At 39.4% G+C, this 13,825-nt stretch overlaps 1 long non-coding RNA gene across 2 annotated transcripts; it reads right to left on the reverse strand.

Annotated features, from left to right (window-relative positions):
- Positions 1-1,826: 1,826 nt before the first annotated feature.
- Positions 1,827-8,787, reverse strand: LOC142830590 (uncharacterized). Of its 2 annotated transcripts, XR_012905968.1 has the most exons (4): positions 8,642-8,787; positions 8,239-8,393; positions 5,572-5,638; positions 1,827-2,911 (listed from the first exon to the last, which is right to left on the reverse strand). It is a non-coding gene; the product is annotated as an uncharacterized LOC142830590 (long non-coding RNA). The 2 variants fall into 2 exon arrangements; XR_012905967.1 differs by lacking the exon at positions 1,827-2,911 and having other exon boundaries at positions 4,818-5,638; positions 8,642-8,783.
- Positions 8,788-13,825: the final 5,038 nt, after the last annotated feature.

Consider the following 13,825-nt stretch of genomic DNA (forward strand, 5'->3'; position numbering starts at 1 on the left):
AATTAACAGCAGGCAGGAGTTTTAATGCAATAAAGTTGATTTCCAGAGAGACTGTTTGTAATGAACTTTACAAAGCAGTAACAGCTTCAAACTGTTTACTTTAAGGCATGATTAATAACAAGGCCATTAAGCTACACATTGAGTTACCTATAGTTCCAAGTTAAGGGATACTGCTAATTAAGCAGTCATATTTGTATATGCCCTACCTAATTAGCTCTTTTTACATCTCTTCAACTCTTCCATTAGGACCTATAGAATCCACCTGACTTCAGTAAAATAAACATGTCATTTTCTGCAGTATCGGTTTTCAATAAAAGTCAGTTTGTATAGAAACACTTAGAAAATTCAATCAGAGTAAGTGGCTGTTCTGAAAACCACTAAGGGCTATACAAATTAGCTCTAATGGGAATTCATTAACTTTTTAGGTTGGGGTTAAGCAGGCCTGTAAAACATCCCAGCCCAAATTAAGATGGGAAAGATTTTCTAAAATGTGAGAAAAGTTTAACAATCAGAATATTACATTCTGCATGATTGAGTATTGACTCAAGCTTTCTTGTTTGAAAAATTATTTTTCTCATGATTACTATAAGAGTAATTTTGCAAATAGAACACTGAGTTTGAGCCAAAAGGAAAATCAAGAGAAGATAATTCTGTCTGCAGAGTTCTTAGTAGTGATGGACAGATCTGCCTTATGGACAATGGAATTTTCTAAATTCAGGATTTTTTTCCTATTTGGAGGTAGAAGCAGAAGGAAAACAAAACAAAAAACCTTCAGCCATTTTGAAACCAGGATATGAATTCTCATTTCAAATATTAGACTTGATTTTTCACCTTGATTCCAAGTATCATTGTTTTAATTCAAGCACTAAGAGTGCTTTATTCTGTGATCTGTTGCTCTTCTAATATTTTCAGACTTCTGAGAGCATTGTGAAAAATAAGCTACAATATTTCACATGGGAGCAGCTATCAGTTACCTCGGAGCTGATATGGGAGCAATCTAACACAATGCTTTGAGATTTTTTGGAAGGCACAGTTATCCAAAAGTTAAAACTATTGCATATATTGATTTCACAGAGGAAGAATTTCCAAAGTGCCTACATGGCTTGAAGTAAAAGTTCCATTTGAAGTTAGTGGGTTGTGTGTTCCCAAGTCACTCAGGCACATAAAAATTACACTCATGAATATGTTGACTGGATATTAAAAAGCACCAGCAAGGTTGTGGCTTAGGAAAACTGTTTGTTTGTTTGTGAAAACTATATACAGTAGTATTGGACGATGTAGGGCCTAATGAATTAATTTTATTTATTCACTGAATTCATAGTGGTGTGTAAATTAGATTGCTTTCAAATTTTGGTACAATAAAATTAAAGAACTCATACTTCACTATTCCCAACCAGATGTTACCTCTTTGAATAATAATTAATTTCTGTTTTGCTGTTACATTGCTATGCTTTTCACAATGCATAATATTTTCCTACATGTTAATTGTTGCATCTCCTGTTGCAAGTTTGAAATCTGACACATTTGTGCTGCTATCTATGGTCTTTAGTAAACTGAACATGCTATTTGATTACTCTGTTATTCCACTAAAATAGTGCTTTTAAAGGTTTGTTAAATCTAAGAAAAAATGTACTGCTTTCATTATGAAATCCCGAAGATTGGTCTAATCATATATTAACTAATATTTGCAGATGGTGACACTTTCCAGATAACAATTCAGATTATATTTGGAATGTTTTTATGTATAGCATTATATAGAGGAGGCAAATCAAGTGTATAAACTTGCTATTCTATTGAGCATGCTATGTGTTTTTATACTTTTGTGGTGTTAAGACTTTTACTTTTAATATTAGATGGCAAGCTAAATATTTGTGCATCTAATCTGTAAAGATCAAGTAAGTATTTTGACCATGATTCTACACCACATTTAAGCATATACTTACTTTGAGAGTATTTCCAGTGCTCACTTTTGTCTAATGGTTGGCTCATCAAACAAATGGTATTTATTCTTTTCCTGACTGAACTCTGATCGGAGACTGCTGATTCCTATGCCCATGTTGTGCAATACTGCATATCAACACAGTTTAATAATCTCATTGGACTTCTCCACAGGCTTTGTAATGTGAGCATTCAAGCATAACAACTGAAAATTTGTGCAGGTAAAAGCTAAATTCTGAATGAATAAATGAATAAAGTGACTTTGGGTATGTTTACACTACAGAGTTTTGTTGGAAAAATGGCCATTTTTCCGATAAAACTTGAGGAATGTCCACACTGCAATTACATTCTTTTGAGAGAAAACTGAAAGAACAGAGAGGTTTTTCCGGCATTGGTAATCCTCATTCTACAAGAAAGAAGCCTTTTTGCGAAGGAGCTCTTTCGCAAAAAGGAATGCATGGATGGGGAAGAGGGAGTTCTTTTAGAAGAAGAGAAAGAAGCACAGGTAGCCCGGTGGCCATTCCATCCATAGCAATCACAGCTTACGTGCGAGAGAGCATCCATTCAGTCTGGACGATTTTTCAAAAAAGCAAATCACTTTTTCAATGCATTTTTGCAGCATGGACGCTCTCTTTCGGAAGAAGTTTTTTCAGAAGATCTCTCCCAAAAAAAGCTTCTTTTTGAAAGAAGCCTGTCATCTAGATGCAGCCAAAGTGAATGGAGTAAAATACCTTACACAGGAAGGCGAACGTGTTTAATTCAGCTAAAATAAAATAAATCATAACCCAAAAACCACTGCAGCACTTTGCGTATCTGTTTGTGGGGTTTTATAGATCGACTTATGATAGCATTCCTTCTAGGAGAAATTACATAAGATTAGAAACTACAATTTCAAGACAATATTGAAATTCCAATAATTTTTAATCCACAGACTCCTGCACCACTTTTGGAAGCTGATATTAAAAAGGTATTCCTGAAAGTAAAAATATTTATATTTTAGACATTGAGAGATGACATTTACAATACTTGAATAGTAATGTCCAAGCATTCATCCCTATAAATTAAAAATTGTGATTGTTGGATGCAGATATGGCAACATGACTTTTTCCTCCTCTCATGTTATTTCCTTTCATCTTTACTAGACAGTTCAGAATGCTTCTGAAGAGACTGGGTTAAATTATAAAAATTAAAATTAACATATATATTAAATATTTAAAGCATCATTTGCAATGAACCAATGTCAATGTAATTAAGTTCAAAGATACTGCAAATCACAAATCTGTTTTTTATTATTAACATCACTTTCTCCCAAAGTCTTAGCACATCTGTTGCTCTACTTTAAATTTACTATTTATAAAATTCAGGAAACCTGCATGCCTTCTGATTGCACCATTTCCATTATATACATATTCACCCACATAATTATTTCAGTTCAGAAGTATACTATATGGTGCATCATTAAATACAAGATAGGTTTTAATTAGAAATATAGATATTATAGGTTTTAAAATCATTCTACTTACAACTATCCATAAGTATGCCCATAATAGATACCTTCCTGTAATAATATGACTTTGACAAAAATTACTGTTTTTTGGGGAAAGACATGGTATCCATATTCTTGGAATTTGTTGCTGTCTATAGGTGGTCTAAATATATGGCAATAGGAATGTGGCAATCTTGCGACAAAGTTGTAAGTATGGAATTGACTTTTGAACTGCATTTTAATGATCCTGAAAATTCATATATTTATAAAAGTAATTGGAATGCTTCAAATAATAAGTATTACTCATACACACTGCTGTGTTCTAAAAATAACCCAAACTAATTGGAACCTTTGTCACTGTGGACAGATCGGTGAAGTTCTTTGATCCAAGTCTGATGCACTCAAACAAAGAAAACATGGAGGTGTTTGTAAAAAGGGTAGAAAATAACACTGAAAAATATGATAAACCTTTATATGAATCCATGGTACGCCTATACTTGGAATATTGGGCCAGATCTTCAGTGAGAGTAATTAGCCTTAGTCAATGAAGATAGCAGACTCTCTGAAAGATGGAATTGGCTGGATAGACATGAATCTCAATGTAAGGTAAGATTAAACAATATTATCTGCAGAACTTAAAGAATTTCCACTTAAGACTTGACAAATCCTATTTGTATATTGGAGGGAAGTACCTCAATATGATAATATTCTCAGGAAACATTTTCACAGAAAGTTGTTTGGGGGCAATATATCTAATAAAGAATGTGAATGCTGCTGACAACAGCCCTTGTCAGGATCAGCTGTGATAGGAAGGTAAGTGGTTTGCTTTATAGTTCAACAGCCTAACAATTTACATTGGCTAAAACCTTGACATATTTAGCCAAACCCTTCATAAGATGGCCAGGAGCCGAAGAGAAACTGGCTCTATAAAAAGCTGTGAACAGCTGAGATTCCTGGAAAAAATATGGAACAAATTGGAATATAATTTCTATGTAACTGAATGGGAATGGATCAACAGCTCATGCAGCTTGTTAAAATGTGAATGGTTAAAACAAGCAACTGAAATGAGTGGAAATTTCACTGATGCATCCTTAACTATAATGATGTATGGTTCTAGAACAATTGATTAAGCCATTTATTAATCATTAATCCTATATAAATGTGCTATTAATGTACCTGTAATAAAATTTTGAGCAAAACACTCTCTTAAATATATAACTTAGTAATTTTATTATAAAGTATCACTCAGGCCCTGCCCTTTTTCACCCAGAAAGCTAAACTGGAGAGTGGTGTTTTCTGAAAAGAGTGCAACAAAGCAAACCAATTGCTTGGGATTCTGATATCACAATAGTGCCAACTGTTTCTTCTTTACTCACAACATGAAAGTACTATATTATATTTTACATCACTTCAATAATCTCTTTAATGGTATGTCGGGAAGGAATGCATCACATCAATACATTGAAAGTGTAGGATTCTGACAGAGAAATATTCGGGTCATTCTTATTACCTTCAGTCCCAATGGCAGTATATCATGCACTCTCTTAACAAGCCTATTTAAAAGCTTGGTGTCATATCTTATAGAGGCATCTGTAGTTATTTTAAGTAATTGGAACAAGACATGGGAAAGAATCACTTGTTACTCTGACAATAATAATATGCTGAGAAAGCGGTATCTGCATGGCTAAGATAGAATCTTTATTTTCATTATGAGCTTCCCTACGAAATTCCTACAAGAAAAAGGTTATTTATATTTAATATTTTGGTGTGTGGCCATGGCACAGGGTTTTGTCCAAATCTGAGGAGATATGAAGAAACCTTTTAATTTTTTTCAGATGTAGGAAACACAGGAAAAAATAAATGGAAAATATATTTTGAAAATTCCTCTGACATCTGCCTACTCATTCCCCTGCATCTTGTCTCAAAATATTCCTATAATAGAAAACTGATGTGAGATGTATTTTGCAGATCTCAGCAAGAGCTACTGCATCAGTTTGGGGGACAGGGAAAAGCCAAGTTGGAAATTGATCAACTCTTGCATTAAATGTCAGAATTAGACTAGCACACTGGGCTGAGGTAGACTTTTAACTAGTGCCATATGGTTGGGTGATGTCCTCAACAGTCCTCCTTCTTCACTAGAATCTTACCCTTTTCTCTGCAGAGAGAGCTTTCTAAATATAAAACATTCCTTGGGAGATTTCTTCCCTCGGGCATCTGAAAGAAAACAAAGAAAAAAATCATCTCCTTCCTCTGCGCAAGTAATTGTCACCAGCTAGACTCCTGCTGAAGAGGGGATTTTCTTTTAGCTGAACCCAGAATTATTCTTCTCAGCATGGGCCTCCTCTCACCACCACCCTTGAAAGCTTGCCTCTTTAGCCAACAGAAGTTGGTCCTACAAAGGAGAGAACCCTTTGAGTATTATACTGCATCTTTCTGGACAGCATGGTGGCAAATGAAATGCAGTACTTTCACCAATTTTGTCAGTTTCCTCTGAGATACTTTCCAGACTTTTTTCGTTTTTACAGGCTTAACTATTAGACTGTTTATTGTCTTTCATTATGATTGGATTATTGATTTTCATATCTAATCACTACCTAAAACTTTCTGACAGTAATTTTGGGATAATCTGTCAAAACTGTAGCCTGCTGTTAGCAAGCATGGTAGTCTTACATCGTGTCCTGCATAGCTTTATTCCAAAGGTGTTTTCATTTATAAGAAAATTCAATAGTATTTAAAACTTTAAAATACTGACTTCATCCAATACTGGATAATTCAGTCACTTGGAAATGAAGAAACCAAGGTTTTGAGTTTTCAATGCTGACAAATATTAATATGGAATAAAAGGTCTACTCAAGGGCTGTGTCTTCATTGGCACCCTTTTCCGGAAAAGGGATGCTAATGAGACAAGTCAGAATTGCAAATGCCGTGGGGATTTAAATATCCCCCGCGGCATTTGCATGAACATGGCTGCCGTTTTTTTCCGGCTCGGGGCTTTGCCGGAGAAAAGCGCCAGTCTAGATGGGATCTTTCAGAAAATAAAGTCTTTTCCGGAAGATCCCTTATTCCTCTTAAAATCAGGAATAAGGAATCTTCTGGAAAAGGCTTTATTTTCTGAAAGATCCCGTCTAGACTGGCGCTTTTCTCTGGCAAAGCCCCAAGCCGGAAAAAAGCGGCAGCCATGTTCATGCAAATGCTGTGGGGGATATTTAAATCCCCTGCAGCATTTGCAATTCCGACTTGTCTCATTAGCATCCCTTTTCCGGAAAAGGGTGCCAATGTAGACACAGCCACGGAATATACAGTGAAATCTTTGTTTTCCAGCAATGGGGATTGCTGGTTAATTGAATGTACCCGATACCAAAGCTTATTGCTCTGCCCCGATCCCTACCAGCAGATCCAGCTACTGGCAGCTCAAGGCAGGCTGAAGCAGAGGGAGGCCTCTACTCATGACATCAGATGGAAGTGGCAGTTGCTGGCTGGACAGTCAGGAGTAAGCCATGTGCGCCTGAAGACGTGGTAGTATTGTGGCCAGAGGCAATGCCAGTTAACAGAGTTTTCTGATTAACAGAGTGCCGGATAACACAGCTTTCACTGTAGTTGGTTCTGACATTTTGTCCCTAATATGAGAAGTGAATGCTTATATTCTAAATGAATGTATTTTCATACAGCAAGCTTTTCCATTTGAACTTGTGTGAGTTGACTAAAGCTTTGTTTTAAGTCCCTCTGGAGAACGCTGACACTCTCAGGTTGCTGACAGGAGAACCCTGCATATTGCCTGAGGGCCTTTCTGCATCACTTCAGCTACAACTATGATCAGGTTTTGAAATTTCTCCTTGAAGTTTGCCTGTAATTTCTTGAAAGGCAAACACTTCTGAAAGCATCCTTGCCCGATATGAAAAAAAACCTTCAGAAAATCCAGTTGATATCCTGGATCAAGGACAAAAGGTGAAATACTTGAATCAATCTTAAAGCAGAAATTAAAAGTGATGCAGTGCCTCAGTAGAAAGAGTGCATAAAGTGATGTCTTGGATCAATATTTTCTATTAGTTGCAATGACAATATTTTCTAACACAAGCAAAAGTATATCTGAAGTATTCTCTACCCAGAGGTCTGGCCAACTAGGACAGCTTGTGAGATTTTTGGCAAACATAATTTGATTAAAAATCTATGCTGTGAGCAAAAGATCTGTTTTTTGTTTTGTTTTTATTTGTTTTTTCTTTAAAGGGACTTAGTACACATGGCAACCAGGGAATTTCAAATCCTTTGAATATCCAGCCTAAACCATCTTTTTCAGAATGTTTTCTCCTTTGTTTTTCCAGTTGTACGTTTTATCTAACTTTTCCGCTCTCACAGCAACTAATAGATTTATGTCCTTTCACAGGGCTTTGGATCAGGCCCTCCACTGGGTTCAAGGCAGTTAGTTTAGATTTTTCTAAACATCTGTATTTCTTTCCTCTTTGCTCTGATTTTGACTAATCATGAATAATTCCTCATACCCACTGTTAAATAAGTTTATGGTAATGTTCACGGGGAGGATTAATTGAGCAATAACAATTCAGATTATCCACTGTTCCCAGATTATCTATTACTATGCACATGGTTGTGCTTCAGAAATATTATTCAACTAAACAGATGACATTTATAATGTAAAATCATTAAATGACTTAGGCATCTTTATATATGATTGATCCTTAAAGTAGTCCTATACATTTGCTTCAATAAGAGTTACACCTAAAACACATCTCAACATCAAACTCTATTTGTAAAAGGAAAAATTAACCACATTCTAAGAAAAAAACAAGTCAACTCTGCACCATATGCTGAATCTGAAGTCTCTCTCTGCACTTGCTTGTAGGGAATCCTCAGCTGGAGTCCAGGCAGATTCTTCCTCTGCTGTGGTCACTTCTAGGCAGGCAGCTCATTGATTAACTAGTCAGTTAGCTCACAAATGAACAGAATTAAAGAAACCCTATTACAAGAAAATACAGAAAAAAATGAGACCAACAAAAATAGAAATGACTCTTTTCCCCATTGCTACATTTTCATAGGAGCTGGAAAAATCACATGGACTGAGGAAATGAACTAGAACAGTCTGACTAAAATCAAAATAGCATTTAAAGCAAACAATTAACACAGAAGTTATTTTCCCTCCCAGGTTCTCCTAGTTCTAAGTAGCATTGCCCATGATCCCCAGTAGAAGGTTAACACCACCACTACCTGCTGCAGAGCTAGGAACAGCAGCCATTTCTCTGCTCCTGGCTTAGCTTCTTCCAGCTCACACAGGCCTTAGAAAAGCAGCTGCCCTGCCTGCTTGCTCATGAAGTCTGACCCCAAACTACTGGACCCACCTCCAGAAGTTGTTGCTAAATCAGCCCAGCAACAGTAACACTCAACTCACTCCTTCCTCCCTCACAGGAGTCTCTTAAAGGGATAACTCCCTATTAAGTGCATGGGTTACATCAGCACATATTAGCACTGATCTAAGAGCAAACAGGAAGTGATTCAGAGAAAATGAACCTTTCATTCACCATATCAGACCTAATCGGGCATAGCATACTTAATGCCTATGCTGTCTGGCCCTTGCCTGGCCCTTATAGGAAAGAACCAAGGGTATGTTCAAACATCTTACCTACCCATCTCGTCCATGTCTGCAGGTAGAAAATGGCAACCAAAGACTTCTCTCCCATCCTGTGCAGCTATAGTAAGGGTGGCCAGCACAGGGGAATGTGTGGGTGTGTTAAATTCTGTACTCTTCTGTGTGGGTGCGCAGGGTGGACTTTGTGTAATTTCATGGCCATAGACTTTGCGCTGCGTTCAGCTGCTTTTTTTTTCTGGGAAGTTTTCTATCCAGCTGCAGAAAATGTTTATGTAAGATGCTATTTTATTCCTTATCTGCCACTGTTATCTTCTTGTTGTTTACTTGTTCCCGTTCCCAAGCGTTCTAGGATATGGAGCCTGAACCTTAAAGGCAAATCTCTTGGAAGCTGTATTTGGCAATAACTGTTGACATGCCTTCTGTATGCTTCCTGATCGTCCTTGATTAGTCACCCTCACATACTCCTCCTGCCCTCTATTTCTTCCCCTAGTGCTTCCACTTATTGATGCCTTCATCTCATCTCCGCAACCAAAAATAGCATAGGAATAGAATATTTCATCTTCTTCCAACAGCCAGATGTAAAGGGACACTCACCTTAGGGAACACACTAACTCCAAATTCAGCATCAGGATTTGGCAGACATTAGGTCCAATGTCAGAGCAGAAACACTAAATGCCAGCCTAGGATGTGTGTGGGCAAAATCGTCAATGAGCACTTGCTATTAAATTGACATAATCAGTGTTGTGATGTATCATTCAATTTTGAAACTTTTTCCTGGCTGTTTGGTATGCCTTTGGACATACCACTGAATTTCCAGTTTGCAGCATCCTTTAATACTGTTGTGCCACAGAAGTGGTGGGAAATTTGCCATGGAATACAGCTCTAGTATATTGTGAAACACACTGGTGCTGCTTATATTTAAAAGGATTTTGAACTGGCCAGATGGCACCACATTGCTTCCATCTTTATAATTGCCAGAAGAGCATAACTGAAAAGGATATATTGTTGTATTAATTTTATTTATTTGGGTTTTATTATAAAATGAGAAAATCCCATGTAATTCACTAGTATCAGAAGAAACATTATAGTAATTTGGAATAGGGATTAAAAAGTATATTTAGAATAGATAGATTAGTAATAGAGATGTAGCCATGTTAGTCTGGTCTTACTGAAACAAAAGACAGGACTATGCAGCACTTTAAAGATTAACAAGATGGTTTATTAGGTGATGAGCTTTCGTGGGCCAGGCCCACTTCTTCGGATCAAATTGTGGAAGAAAATTGGCATGACCATATATACCAAAGGGATACAATCAAAAAAAAGTGAACACATATAAAATTGAAAAATCAGATTTTAGAACAGAGGGGAGTGAGAGGTGGAGGTTAGGGTCTATGAGATAATGATATTAGGGGTAATAATTTGGGAAGCTATCTTTGTAATGGGTAAGGTAGTTAGAAACAGTCTAAATGCAACTAGTGATAGAGATGTAGTCGTGTTAGTCTGGGATAGCTGAAGCAAAATGCAGGACAATGTAGCACTTTAAAGACTAACAAGATGGTTTATTAGGTGATGAGCTTTCGTGGGCCAGACCCACTTCCTCAGATCAAATAGTGGAAGAAAGTAGTCACAACCATATATACCAAAGGATACAATTAAAAAAAATGAACAAATATGAAAAGGACAAATCACATTGCAGAACAGGAGGGGGATGCGGGGGGGGGGGGGAGGAAGGAAGGTAAGTGTCTGTGAACTGATGATATTAGAGGTAGGGAGAGTGGGATGTTTGTGAGTTAATGGTATTAGAGGTGATAATTGGGGAAACTATCTTGGTAATGGGTGAGATAGTGCAAATGTTTATTGAGTCCTTTTTGGAAAGTGTTGAATTTTAACATGAATGACAGTTCAGAGGATTCCCTTTCAAGTGCAGATGTAAAAGGTCTTTGTAACAGAATGCAGGTGGTTAAGTCATTGAGAGAGTGTCCTTTCTGGTTAAAATGGCAAGAAACTGTTTTCTCTTTGTGATCTTGTCTGATATCTGTTTTGTGGGCATTAATCCTTTGGCGAAGTGTCTGAGATGTTTGTCCAATGTACATAGCAGACGGACACTTTCGGCACATGATAGCGTAGATTATATTTCTGGATGCAACTAGACTTCAAGTTGTGTGTTTGAATTGAAACCCAGAGCCAAAACTGAGTTTTGTGCCAGAGAAAAACCTGGAACCAGTACCACTGAATTTGGAAGCTAAAGGGTAATGTGAAATCTACATCTCATTTCTAAAGCTTGGGACCATCTTGAAATTCAATGTATTTACTTCAATCGTAACTTCCATTTTTACAGTAAAATGTCAGAGATGCAGCAGGCATTTTCTGCCACTACTATGAACACAGAGTAATCCCTCTTCTGTGAGCAGTCCCATTGATTGCAATGGAATTATGCAAGGAATAAGGTACTATGCAGTTGTGAGCATGGCAGAACCTGTCCTGCTATTGTTTAAGAGATTTTTTTAATTCTGGATAGAATTAGAGGTTTCTGACTGGCCCTCTGTGCTGTTGTAAATATGTCTATAATGCCCAGTGAATTCACAGATCTAAAGATTCCCTTTGAATTAAATTCTGCAGCCATTTCTCAGGGCCACCTTAACCTTTCACAGCCAGGTTCTTCTCCCCCTGAGGTCACTGAGTCACATCAATCCAATGAAATGTGCGGGTGGAATGTGTGTGTTGTTACATCTCTGTACCAGGGTGCAGCTCCCCACACCAGTCCTACTCCATGGGATGGAATGCAGGGAAGCTGACAGCTTCTGTGGGCCTTCCAGGCAAGGTGCGTGGGGGCCCATCTCCCAGAAGGGGCAGGGCCTTGCAGAAAAAGTGGTACGGGAGAGGCCATGGGCAGCAAGCCCTCAGAGCTGACTGGAGTGTGATGCTGCCACCTCCCTCAGCTCTCAGAGCCACAAGGAAAACACTGTATGGTGCTCCAGTGGCAATTCAAAGGACCTGGGATACTGGCCACTGCCACAGTAGTGGCAGTGGTTGGGAGTCCTGGGCCCCTTTAATCTCTGGGCCCCAGGAGAGCTCAAGGGGAGCCGGCTTTTAAGCTCCACTGAGCTCTGGCTCCTGCCTGCCCTCACCCCCTGCTGCCTCTGTGGGAGGCAGCATGGAGAATGCAGGTGGCTTTCTGGAGCTGGCATGGATGGAGAGCCAGCTTCTCACATGTATCAGCTCCCGCCTGCTCCTCCACCCCCCACACTGCTGCCTGAAAGAGTGGCAGTAGCAAGGGGAAAGCGGGACAGGCAGCTCCACAGGAATGGTGCTTGTGGGGAGCTGGCTCCTCATAGGTACCGGCTCAACCTGCTCTCTCCCCCTCCGTCCCCCCAGCCCCCGCACTGCCTCTGTTACAGAGGCAGCCAGGAGGGGGGAATGCGTGTAGTCGACAGGATTAACTGAAAAACCCAGGCTTATCAATTAATCAAGTTGACATCCATAGCCTGAATCACCCACTAACAGTCTCAACATGAAAGTAACTTGCAGTTATATTCATGTGTGTACTGCAGCCTGTCACCATACCTTGGCGCTTACCAACTGTTGTATCATGCAAGCAAGATAGTAACAAACTTCAACAGGCCTTTATTTACCAAAGGTGAAACCTCTTTACAAAGCTGCTGCTTCTCCCCTCTGTAGCTCTCACTCTCACCTTTGTTAAATAAAGGCCTGTTGAAGTTTGTTACTACCTTGCTTGCATGATACAACACCAAACTGATGTTGTGATGAGGGGGTTTAAAAAGAACTAGATAAACTCAATGGCTATTAGCCAGGATGGGTAGGAATGGTGTCCCTGGTCTTTGTCAGAAGCTAGGAATGGGTGACAGGAGACGGATCACGTGTTGATTATCTGTGCTGTTCATTCACTCTGAGGCATTCAACATTAGCCACTGTCGGAAGACGGGATACTGGGCTAGATGGACCTTTGATCTGACCCAGTATGTCCATTTTTATGTTCTTATTAATTATACTGCAAGATGCCAGAATACATTTCTGGGGCAAATCTGGGACTAGAGCCGTGGTCCCCTACACGGGCCATTTGTGTGTGCCCGCCAAGTGCTCGGGGCTGGCCTGGCCCTGGGCACGTGGTGCATGCAAGGTGCCAGAGCCGGCCTGGGCGCATGGTAAGTGCTGGCCCCGGGAGCACCGCGAATTGGCCGCTCGCGCCCCAAGCGCACGGCACTTGGGGGGGAGCGTCGGCCCCGGGCACGCGGCATTTGGAGGGGGTGCTGGCCCCCGGCGCGCGGCGCTTGGGAGGAGCACCGGCCCCGGGAGCGCAGCGCTTGCAGGGGGCCCCCCCGCCCCCGAGCACTCAGCTATGGGGGGGGAGGCCGGCGTGCATGTGTCCCCGCCCTCTGGCGCCCGGCAGCCTCTAAAGGTTGGGGACCACTGGACTAGCGTGTATGTCCAGAATTGCCCAGTGAGAATAGTTGTTCACATAGCACTTTTGTAGATGGTGTTACGAGGTACTTACATGCCATATATGCTGTTGTATGCCACTTAATCGTATTTTTGTACTATTTTAAACATTAACAATCTTTTTGCAGTTCCAGAACCTCACAGGAAGGATACATTTGAAACTATGCTGCAGACAGACAAATATAGTCAAATATTATACCAGGTTTAAAATAAAATTCATTATGCTTCTGTTCATAATTAATTTACATGTACATATCCTACATGCTCACCCCACTGCATTAACACATATGATGTGTTTTAAAACACATAATGAACCAGAAGGTCAATTTTTAAACACCCAGCCAAGA

Source organism: Pelodiscus sinensis, chromosome 9, assembly GCF_049634645.1.
Source record: "Pelodiscus sinensis isolate JC-2024 chromosome 9, ASM4963464v1, whole genome shotgun sequence".
NCBI classification, from domain to species: domain Eukaryota; kingdom Metazoa; phylum Chordata; order Testudines; family Trionychidae; genus Pelodiscus; species Pelodiscus sinensis.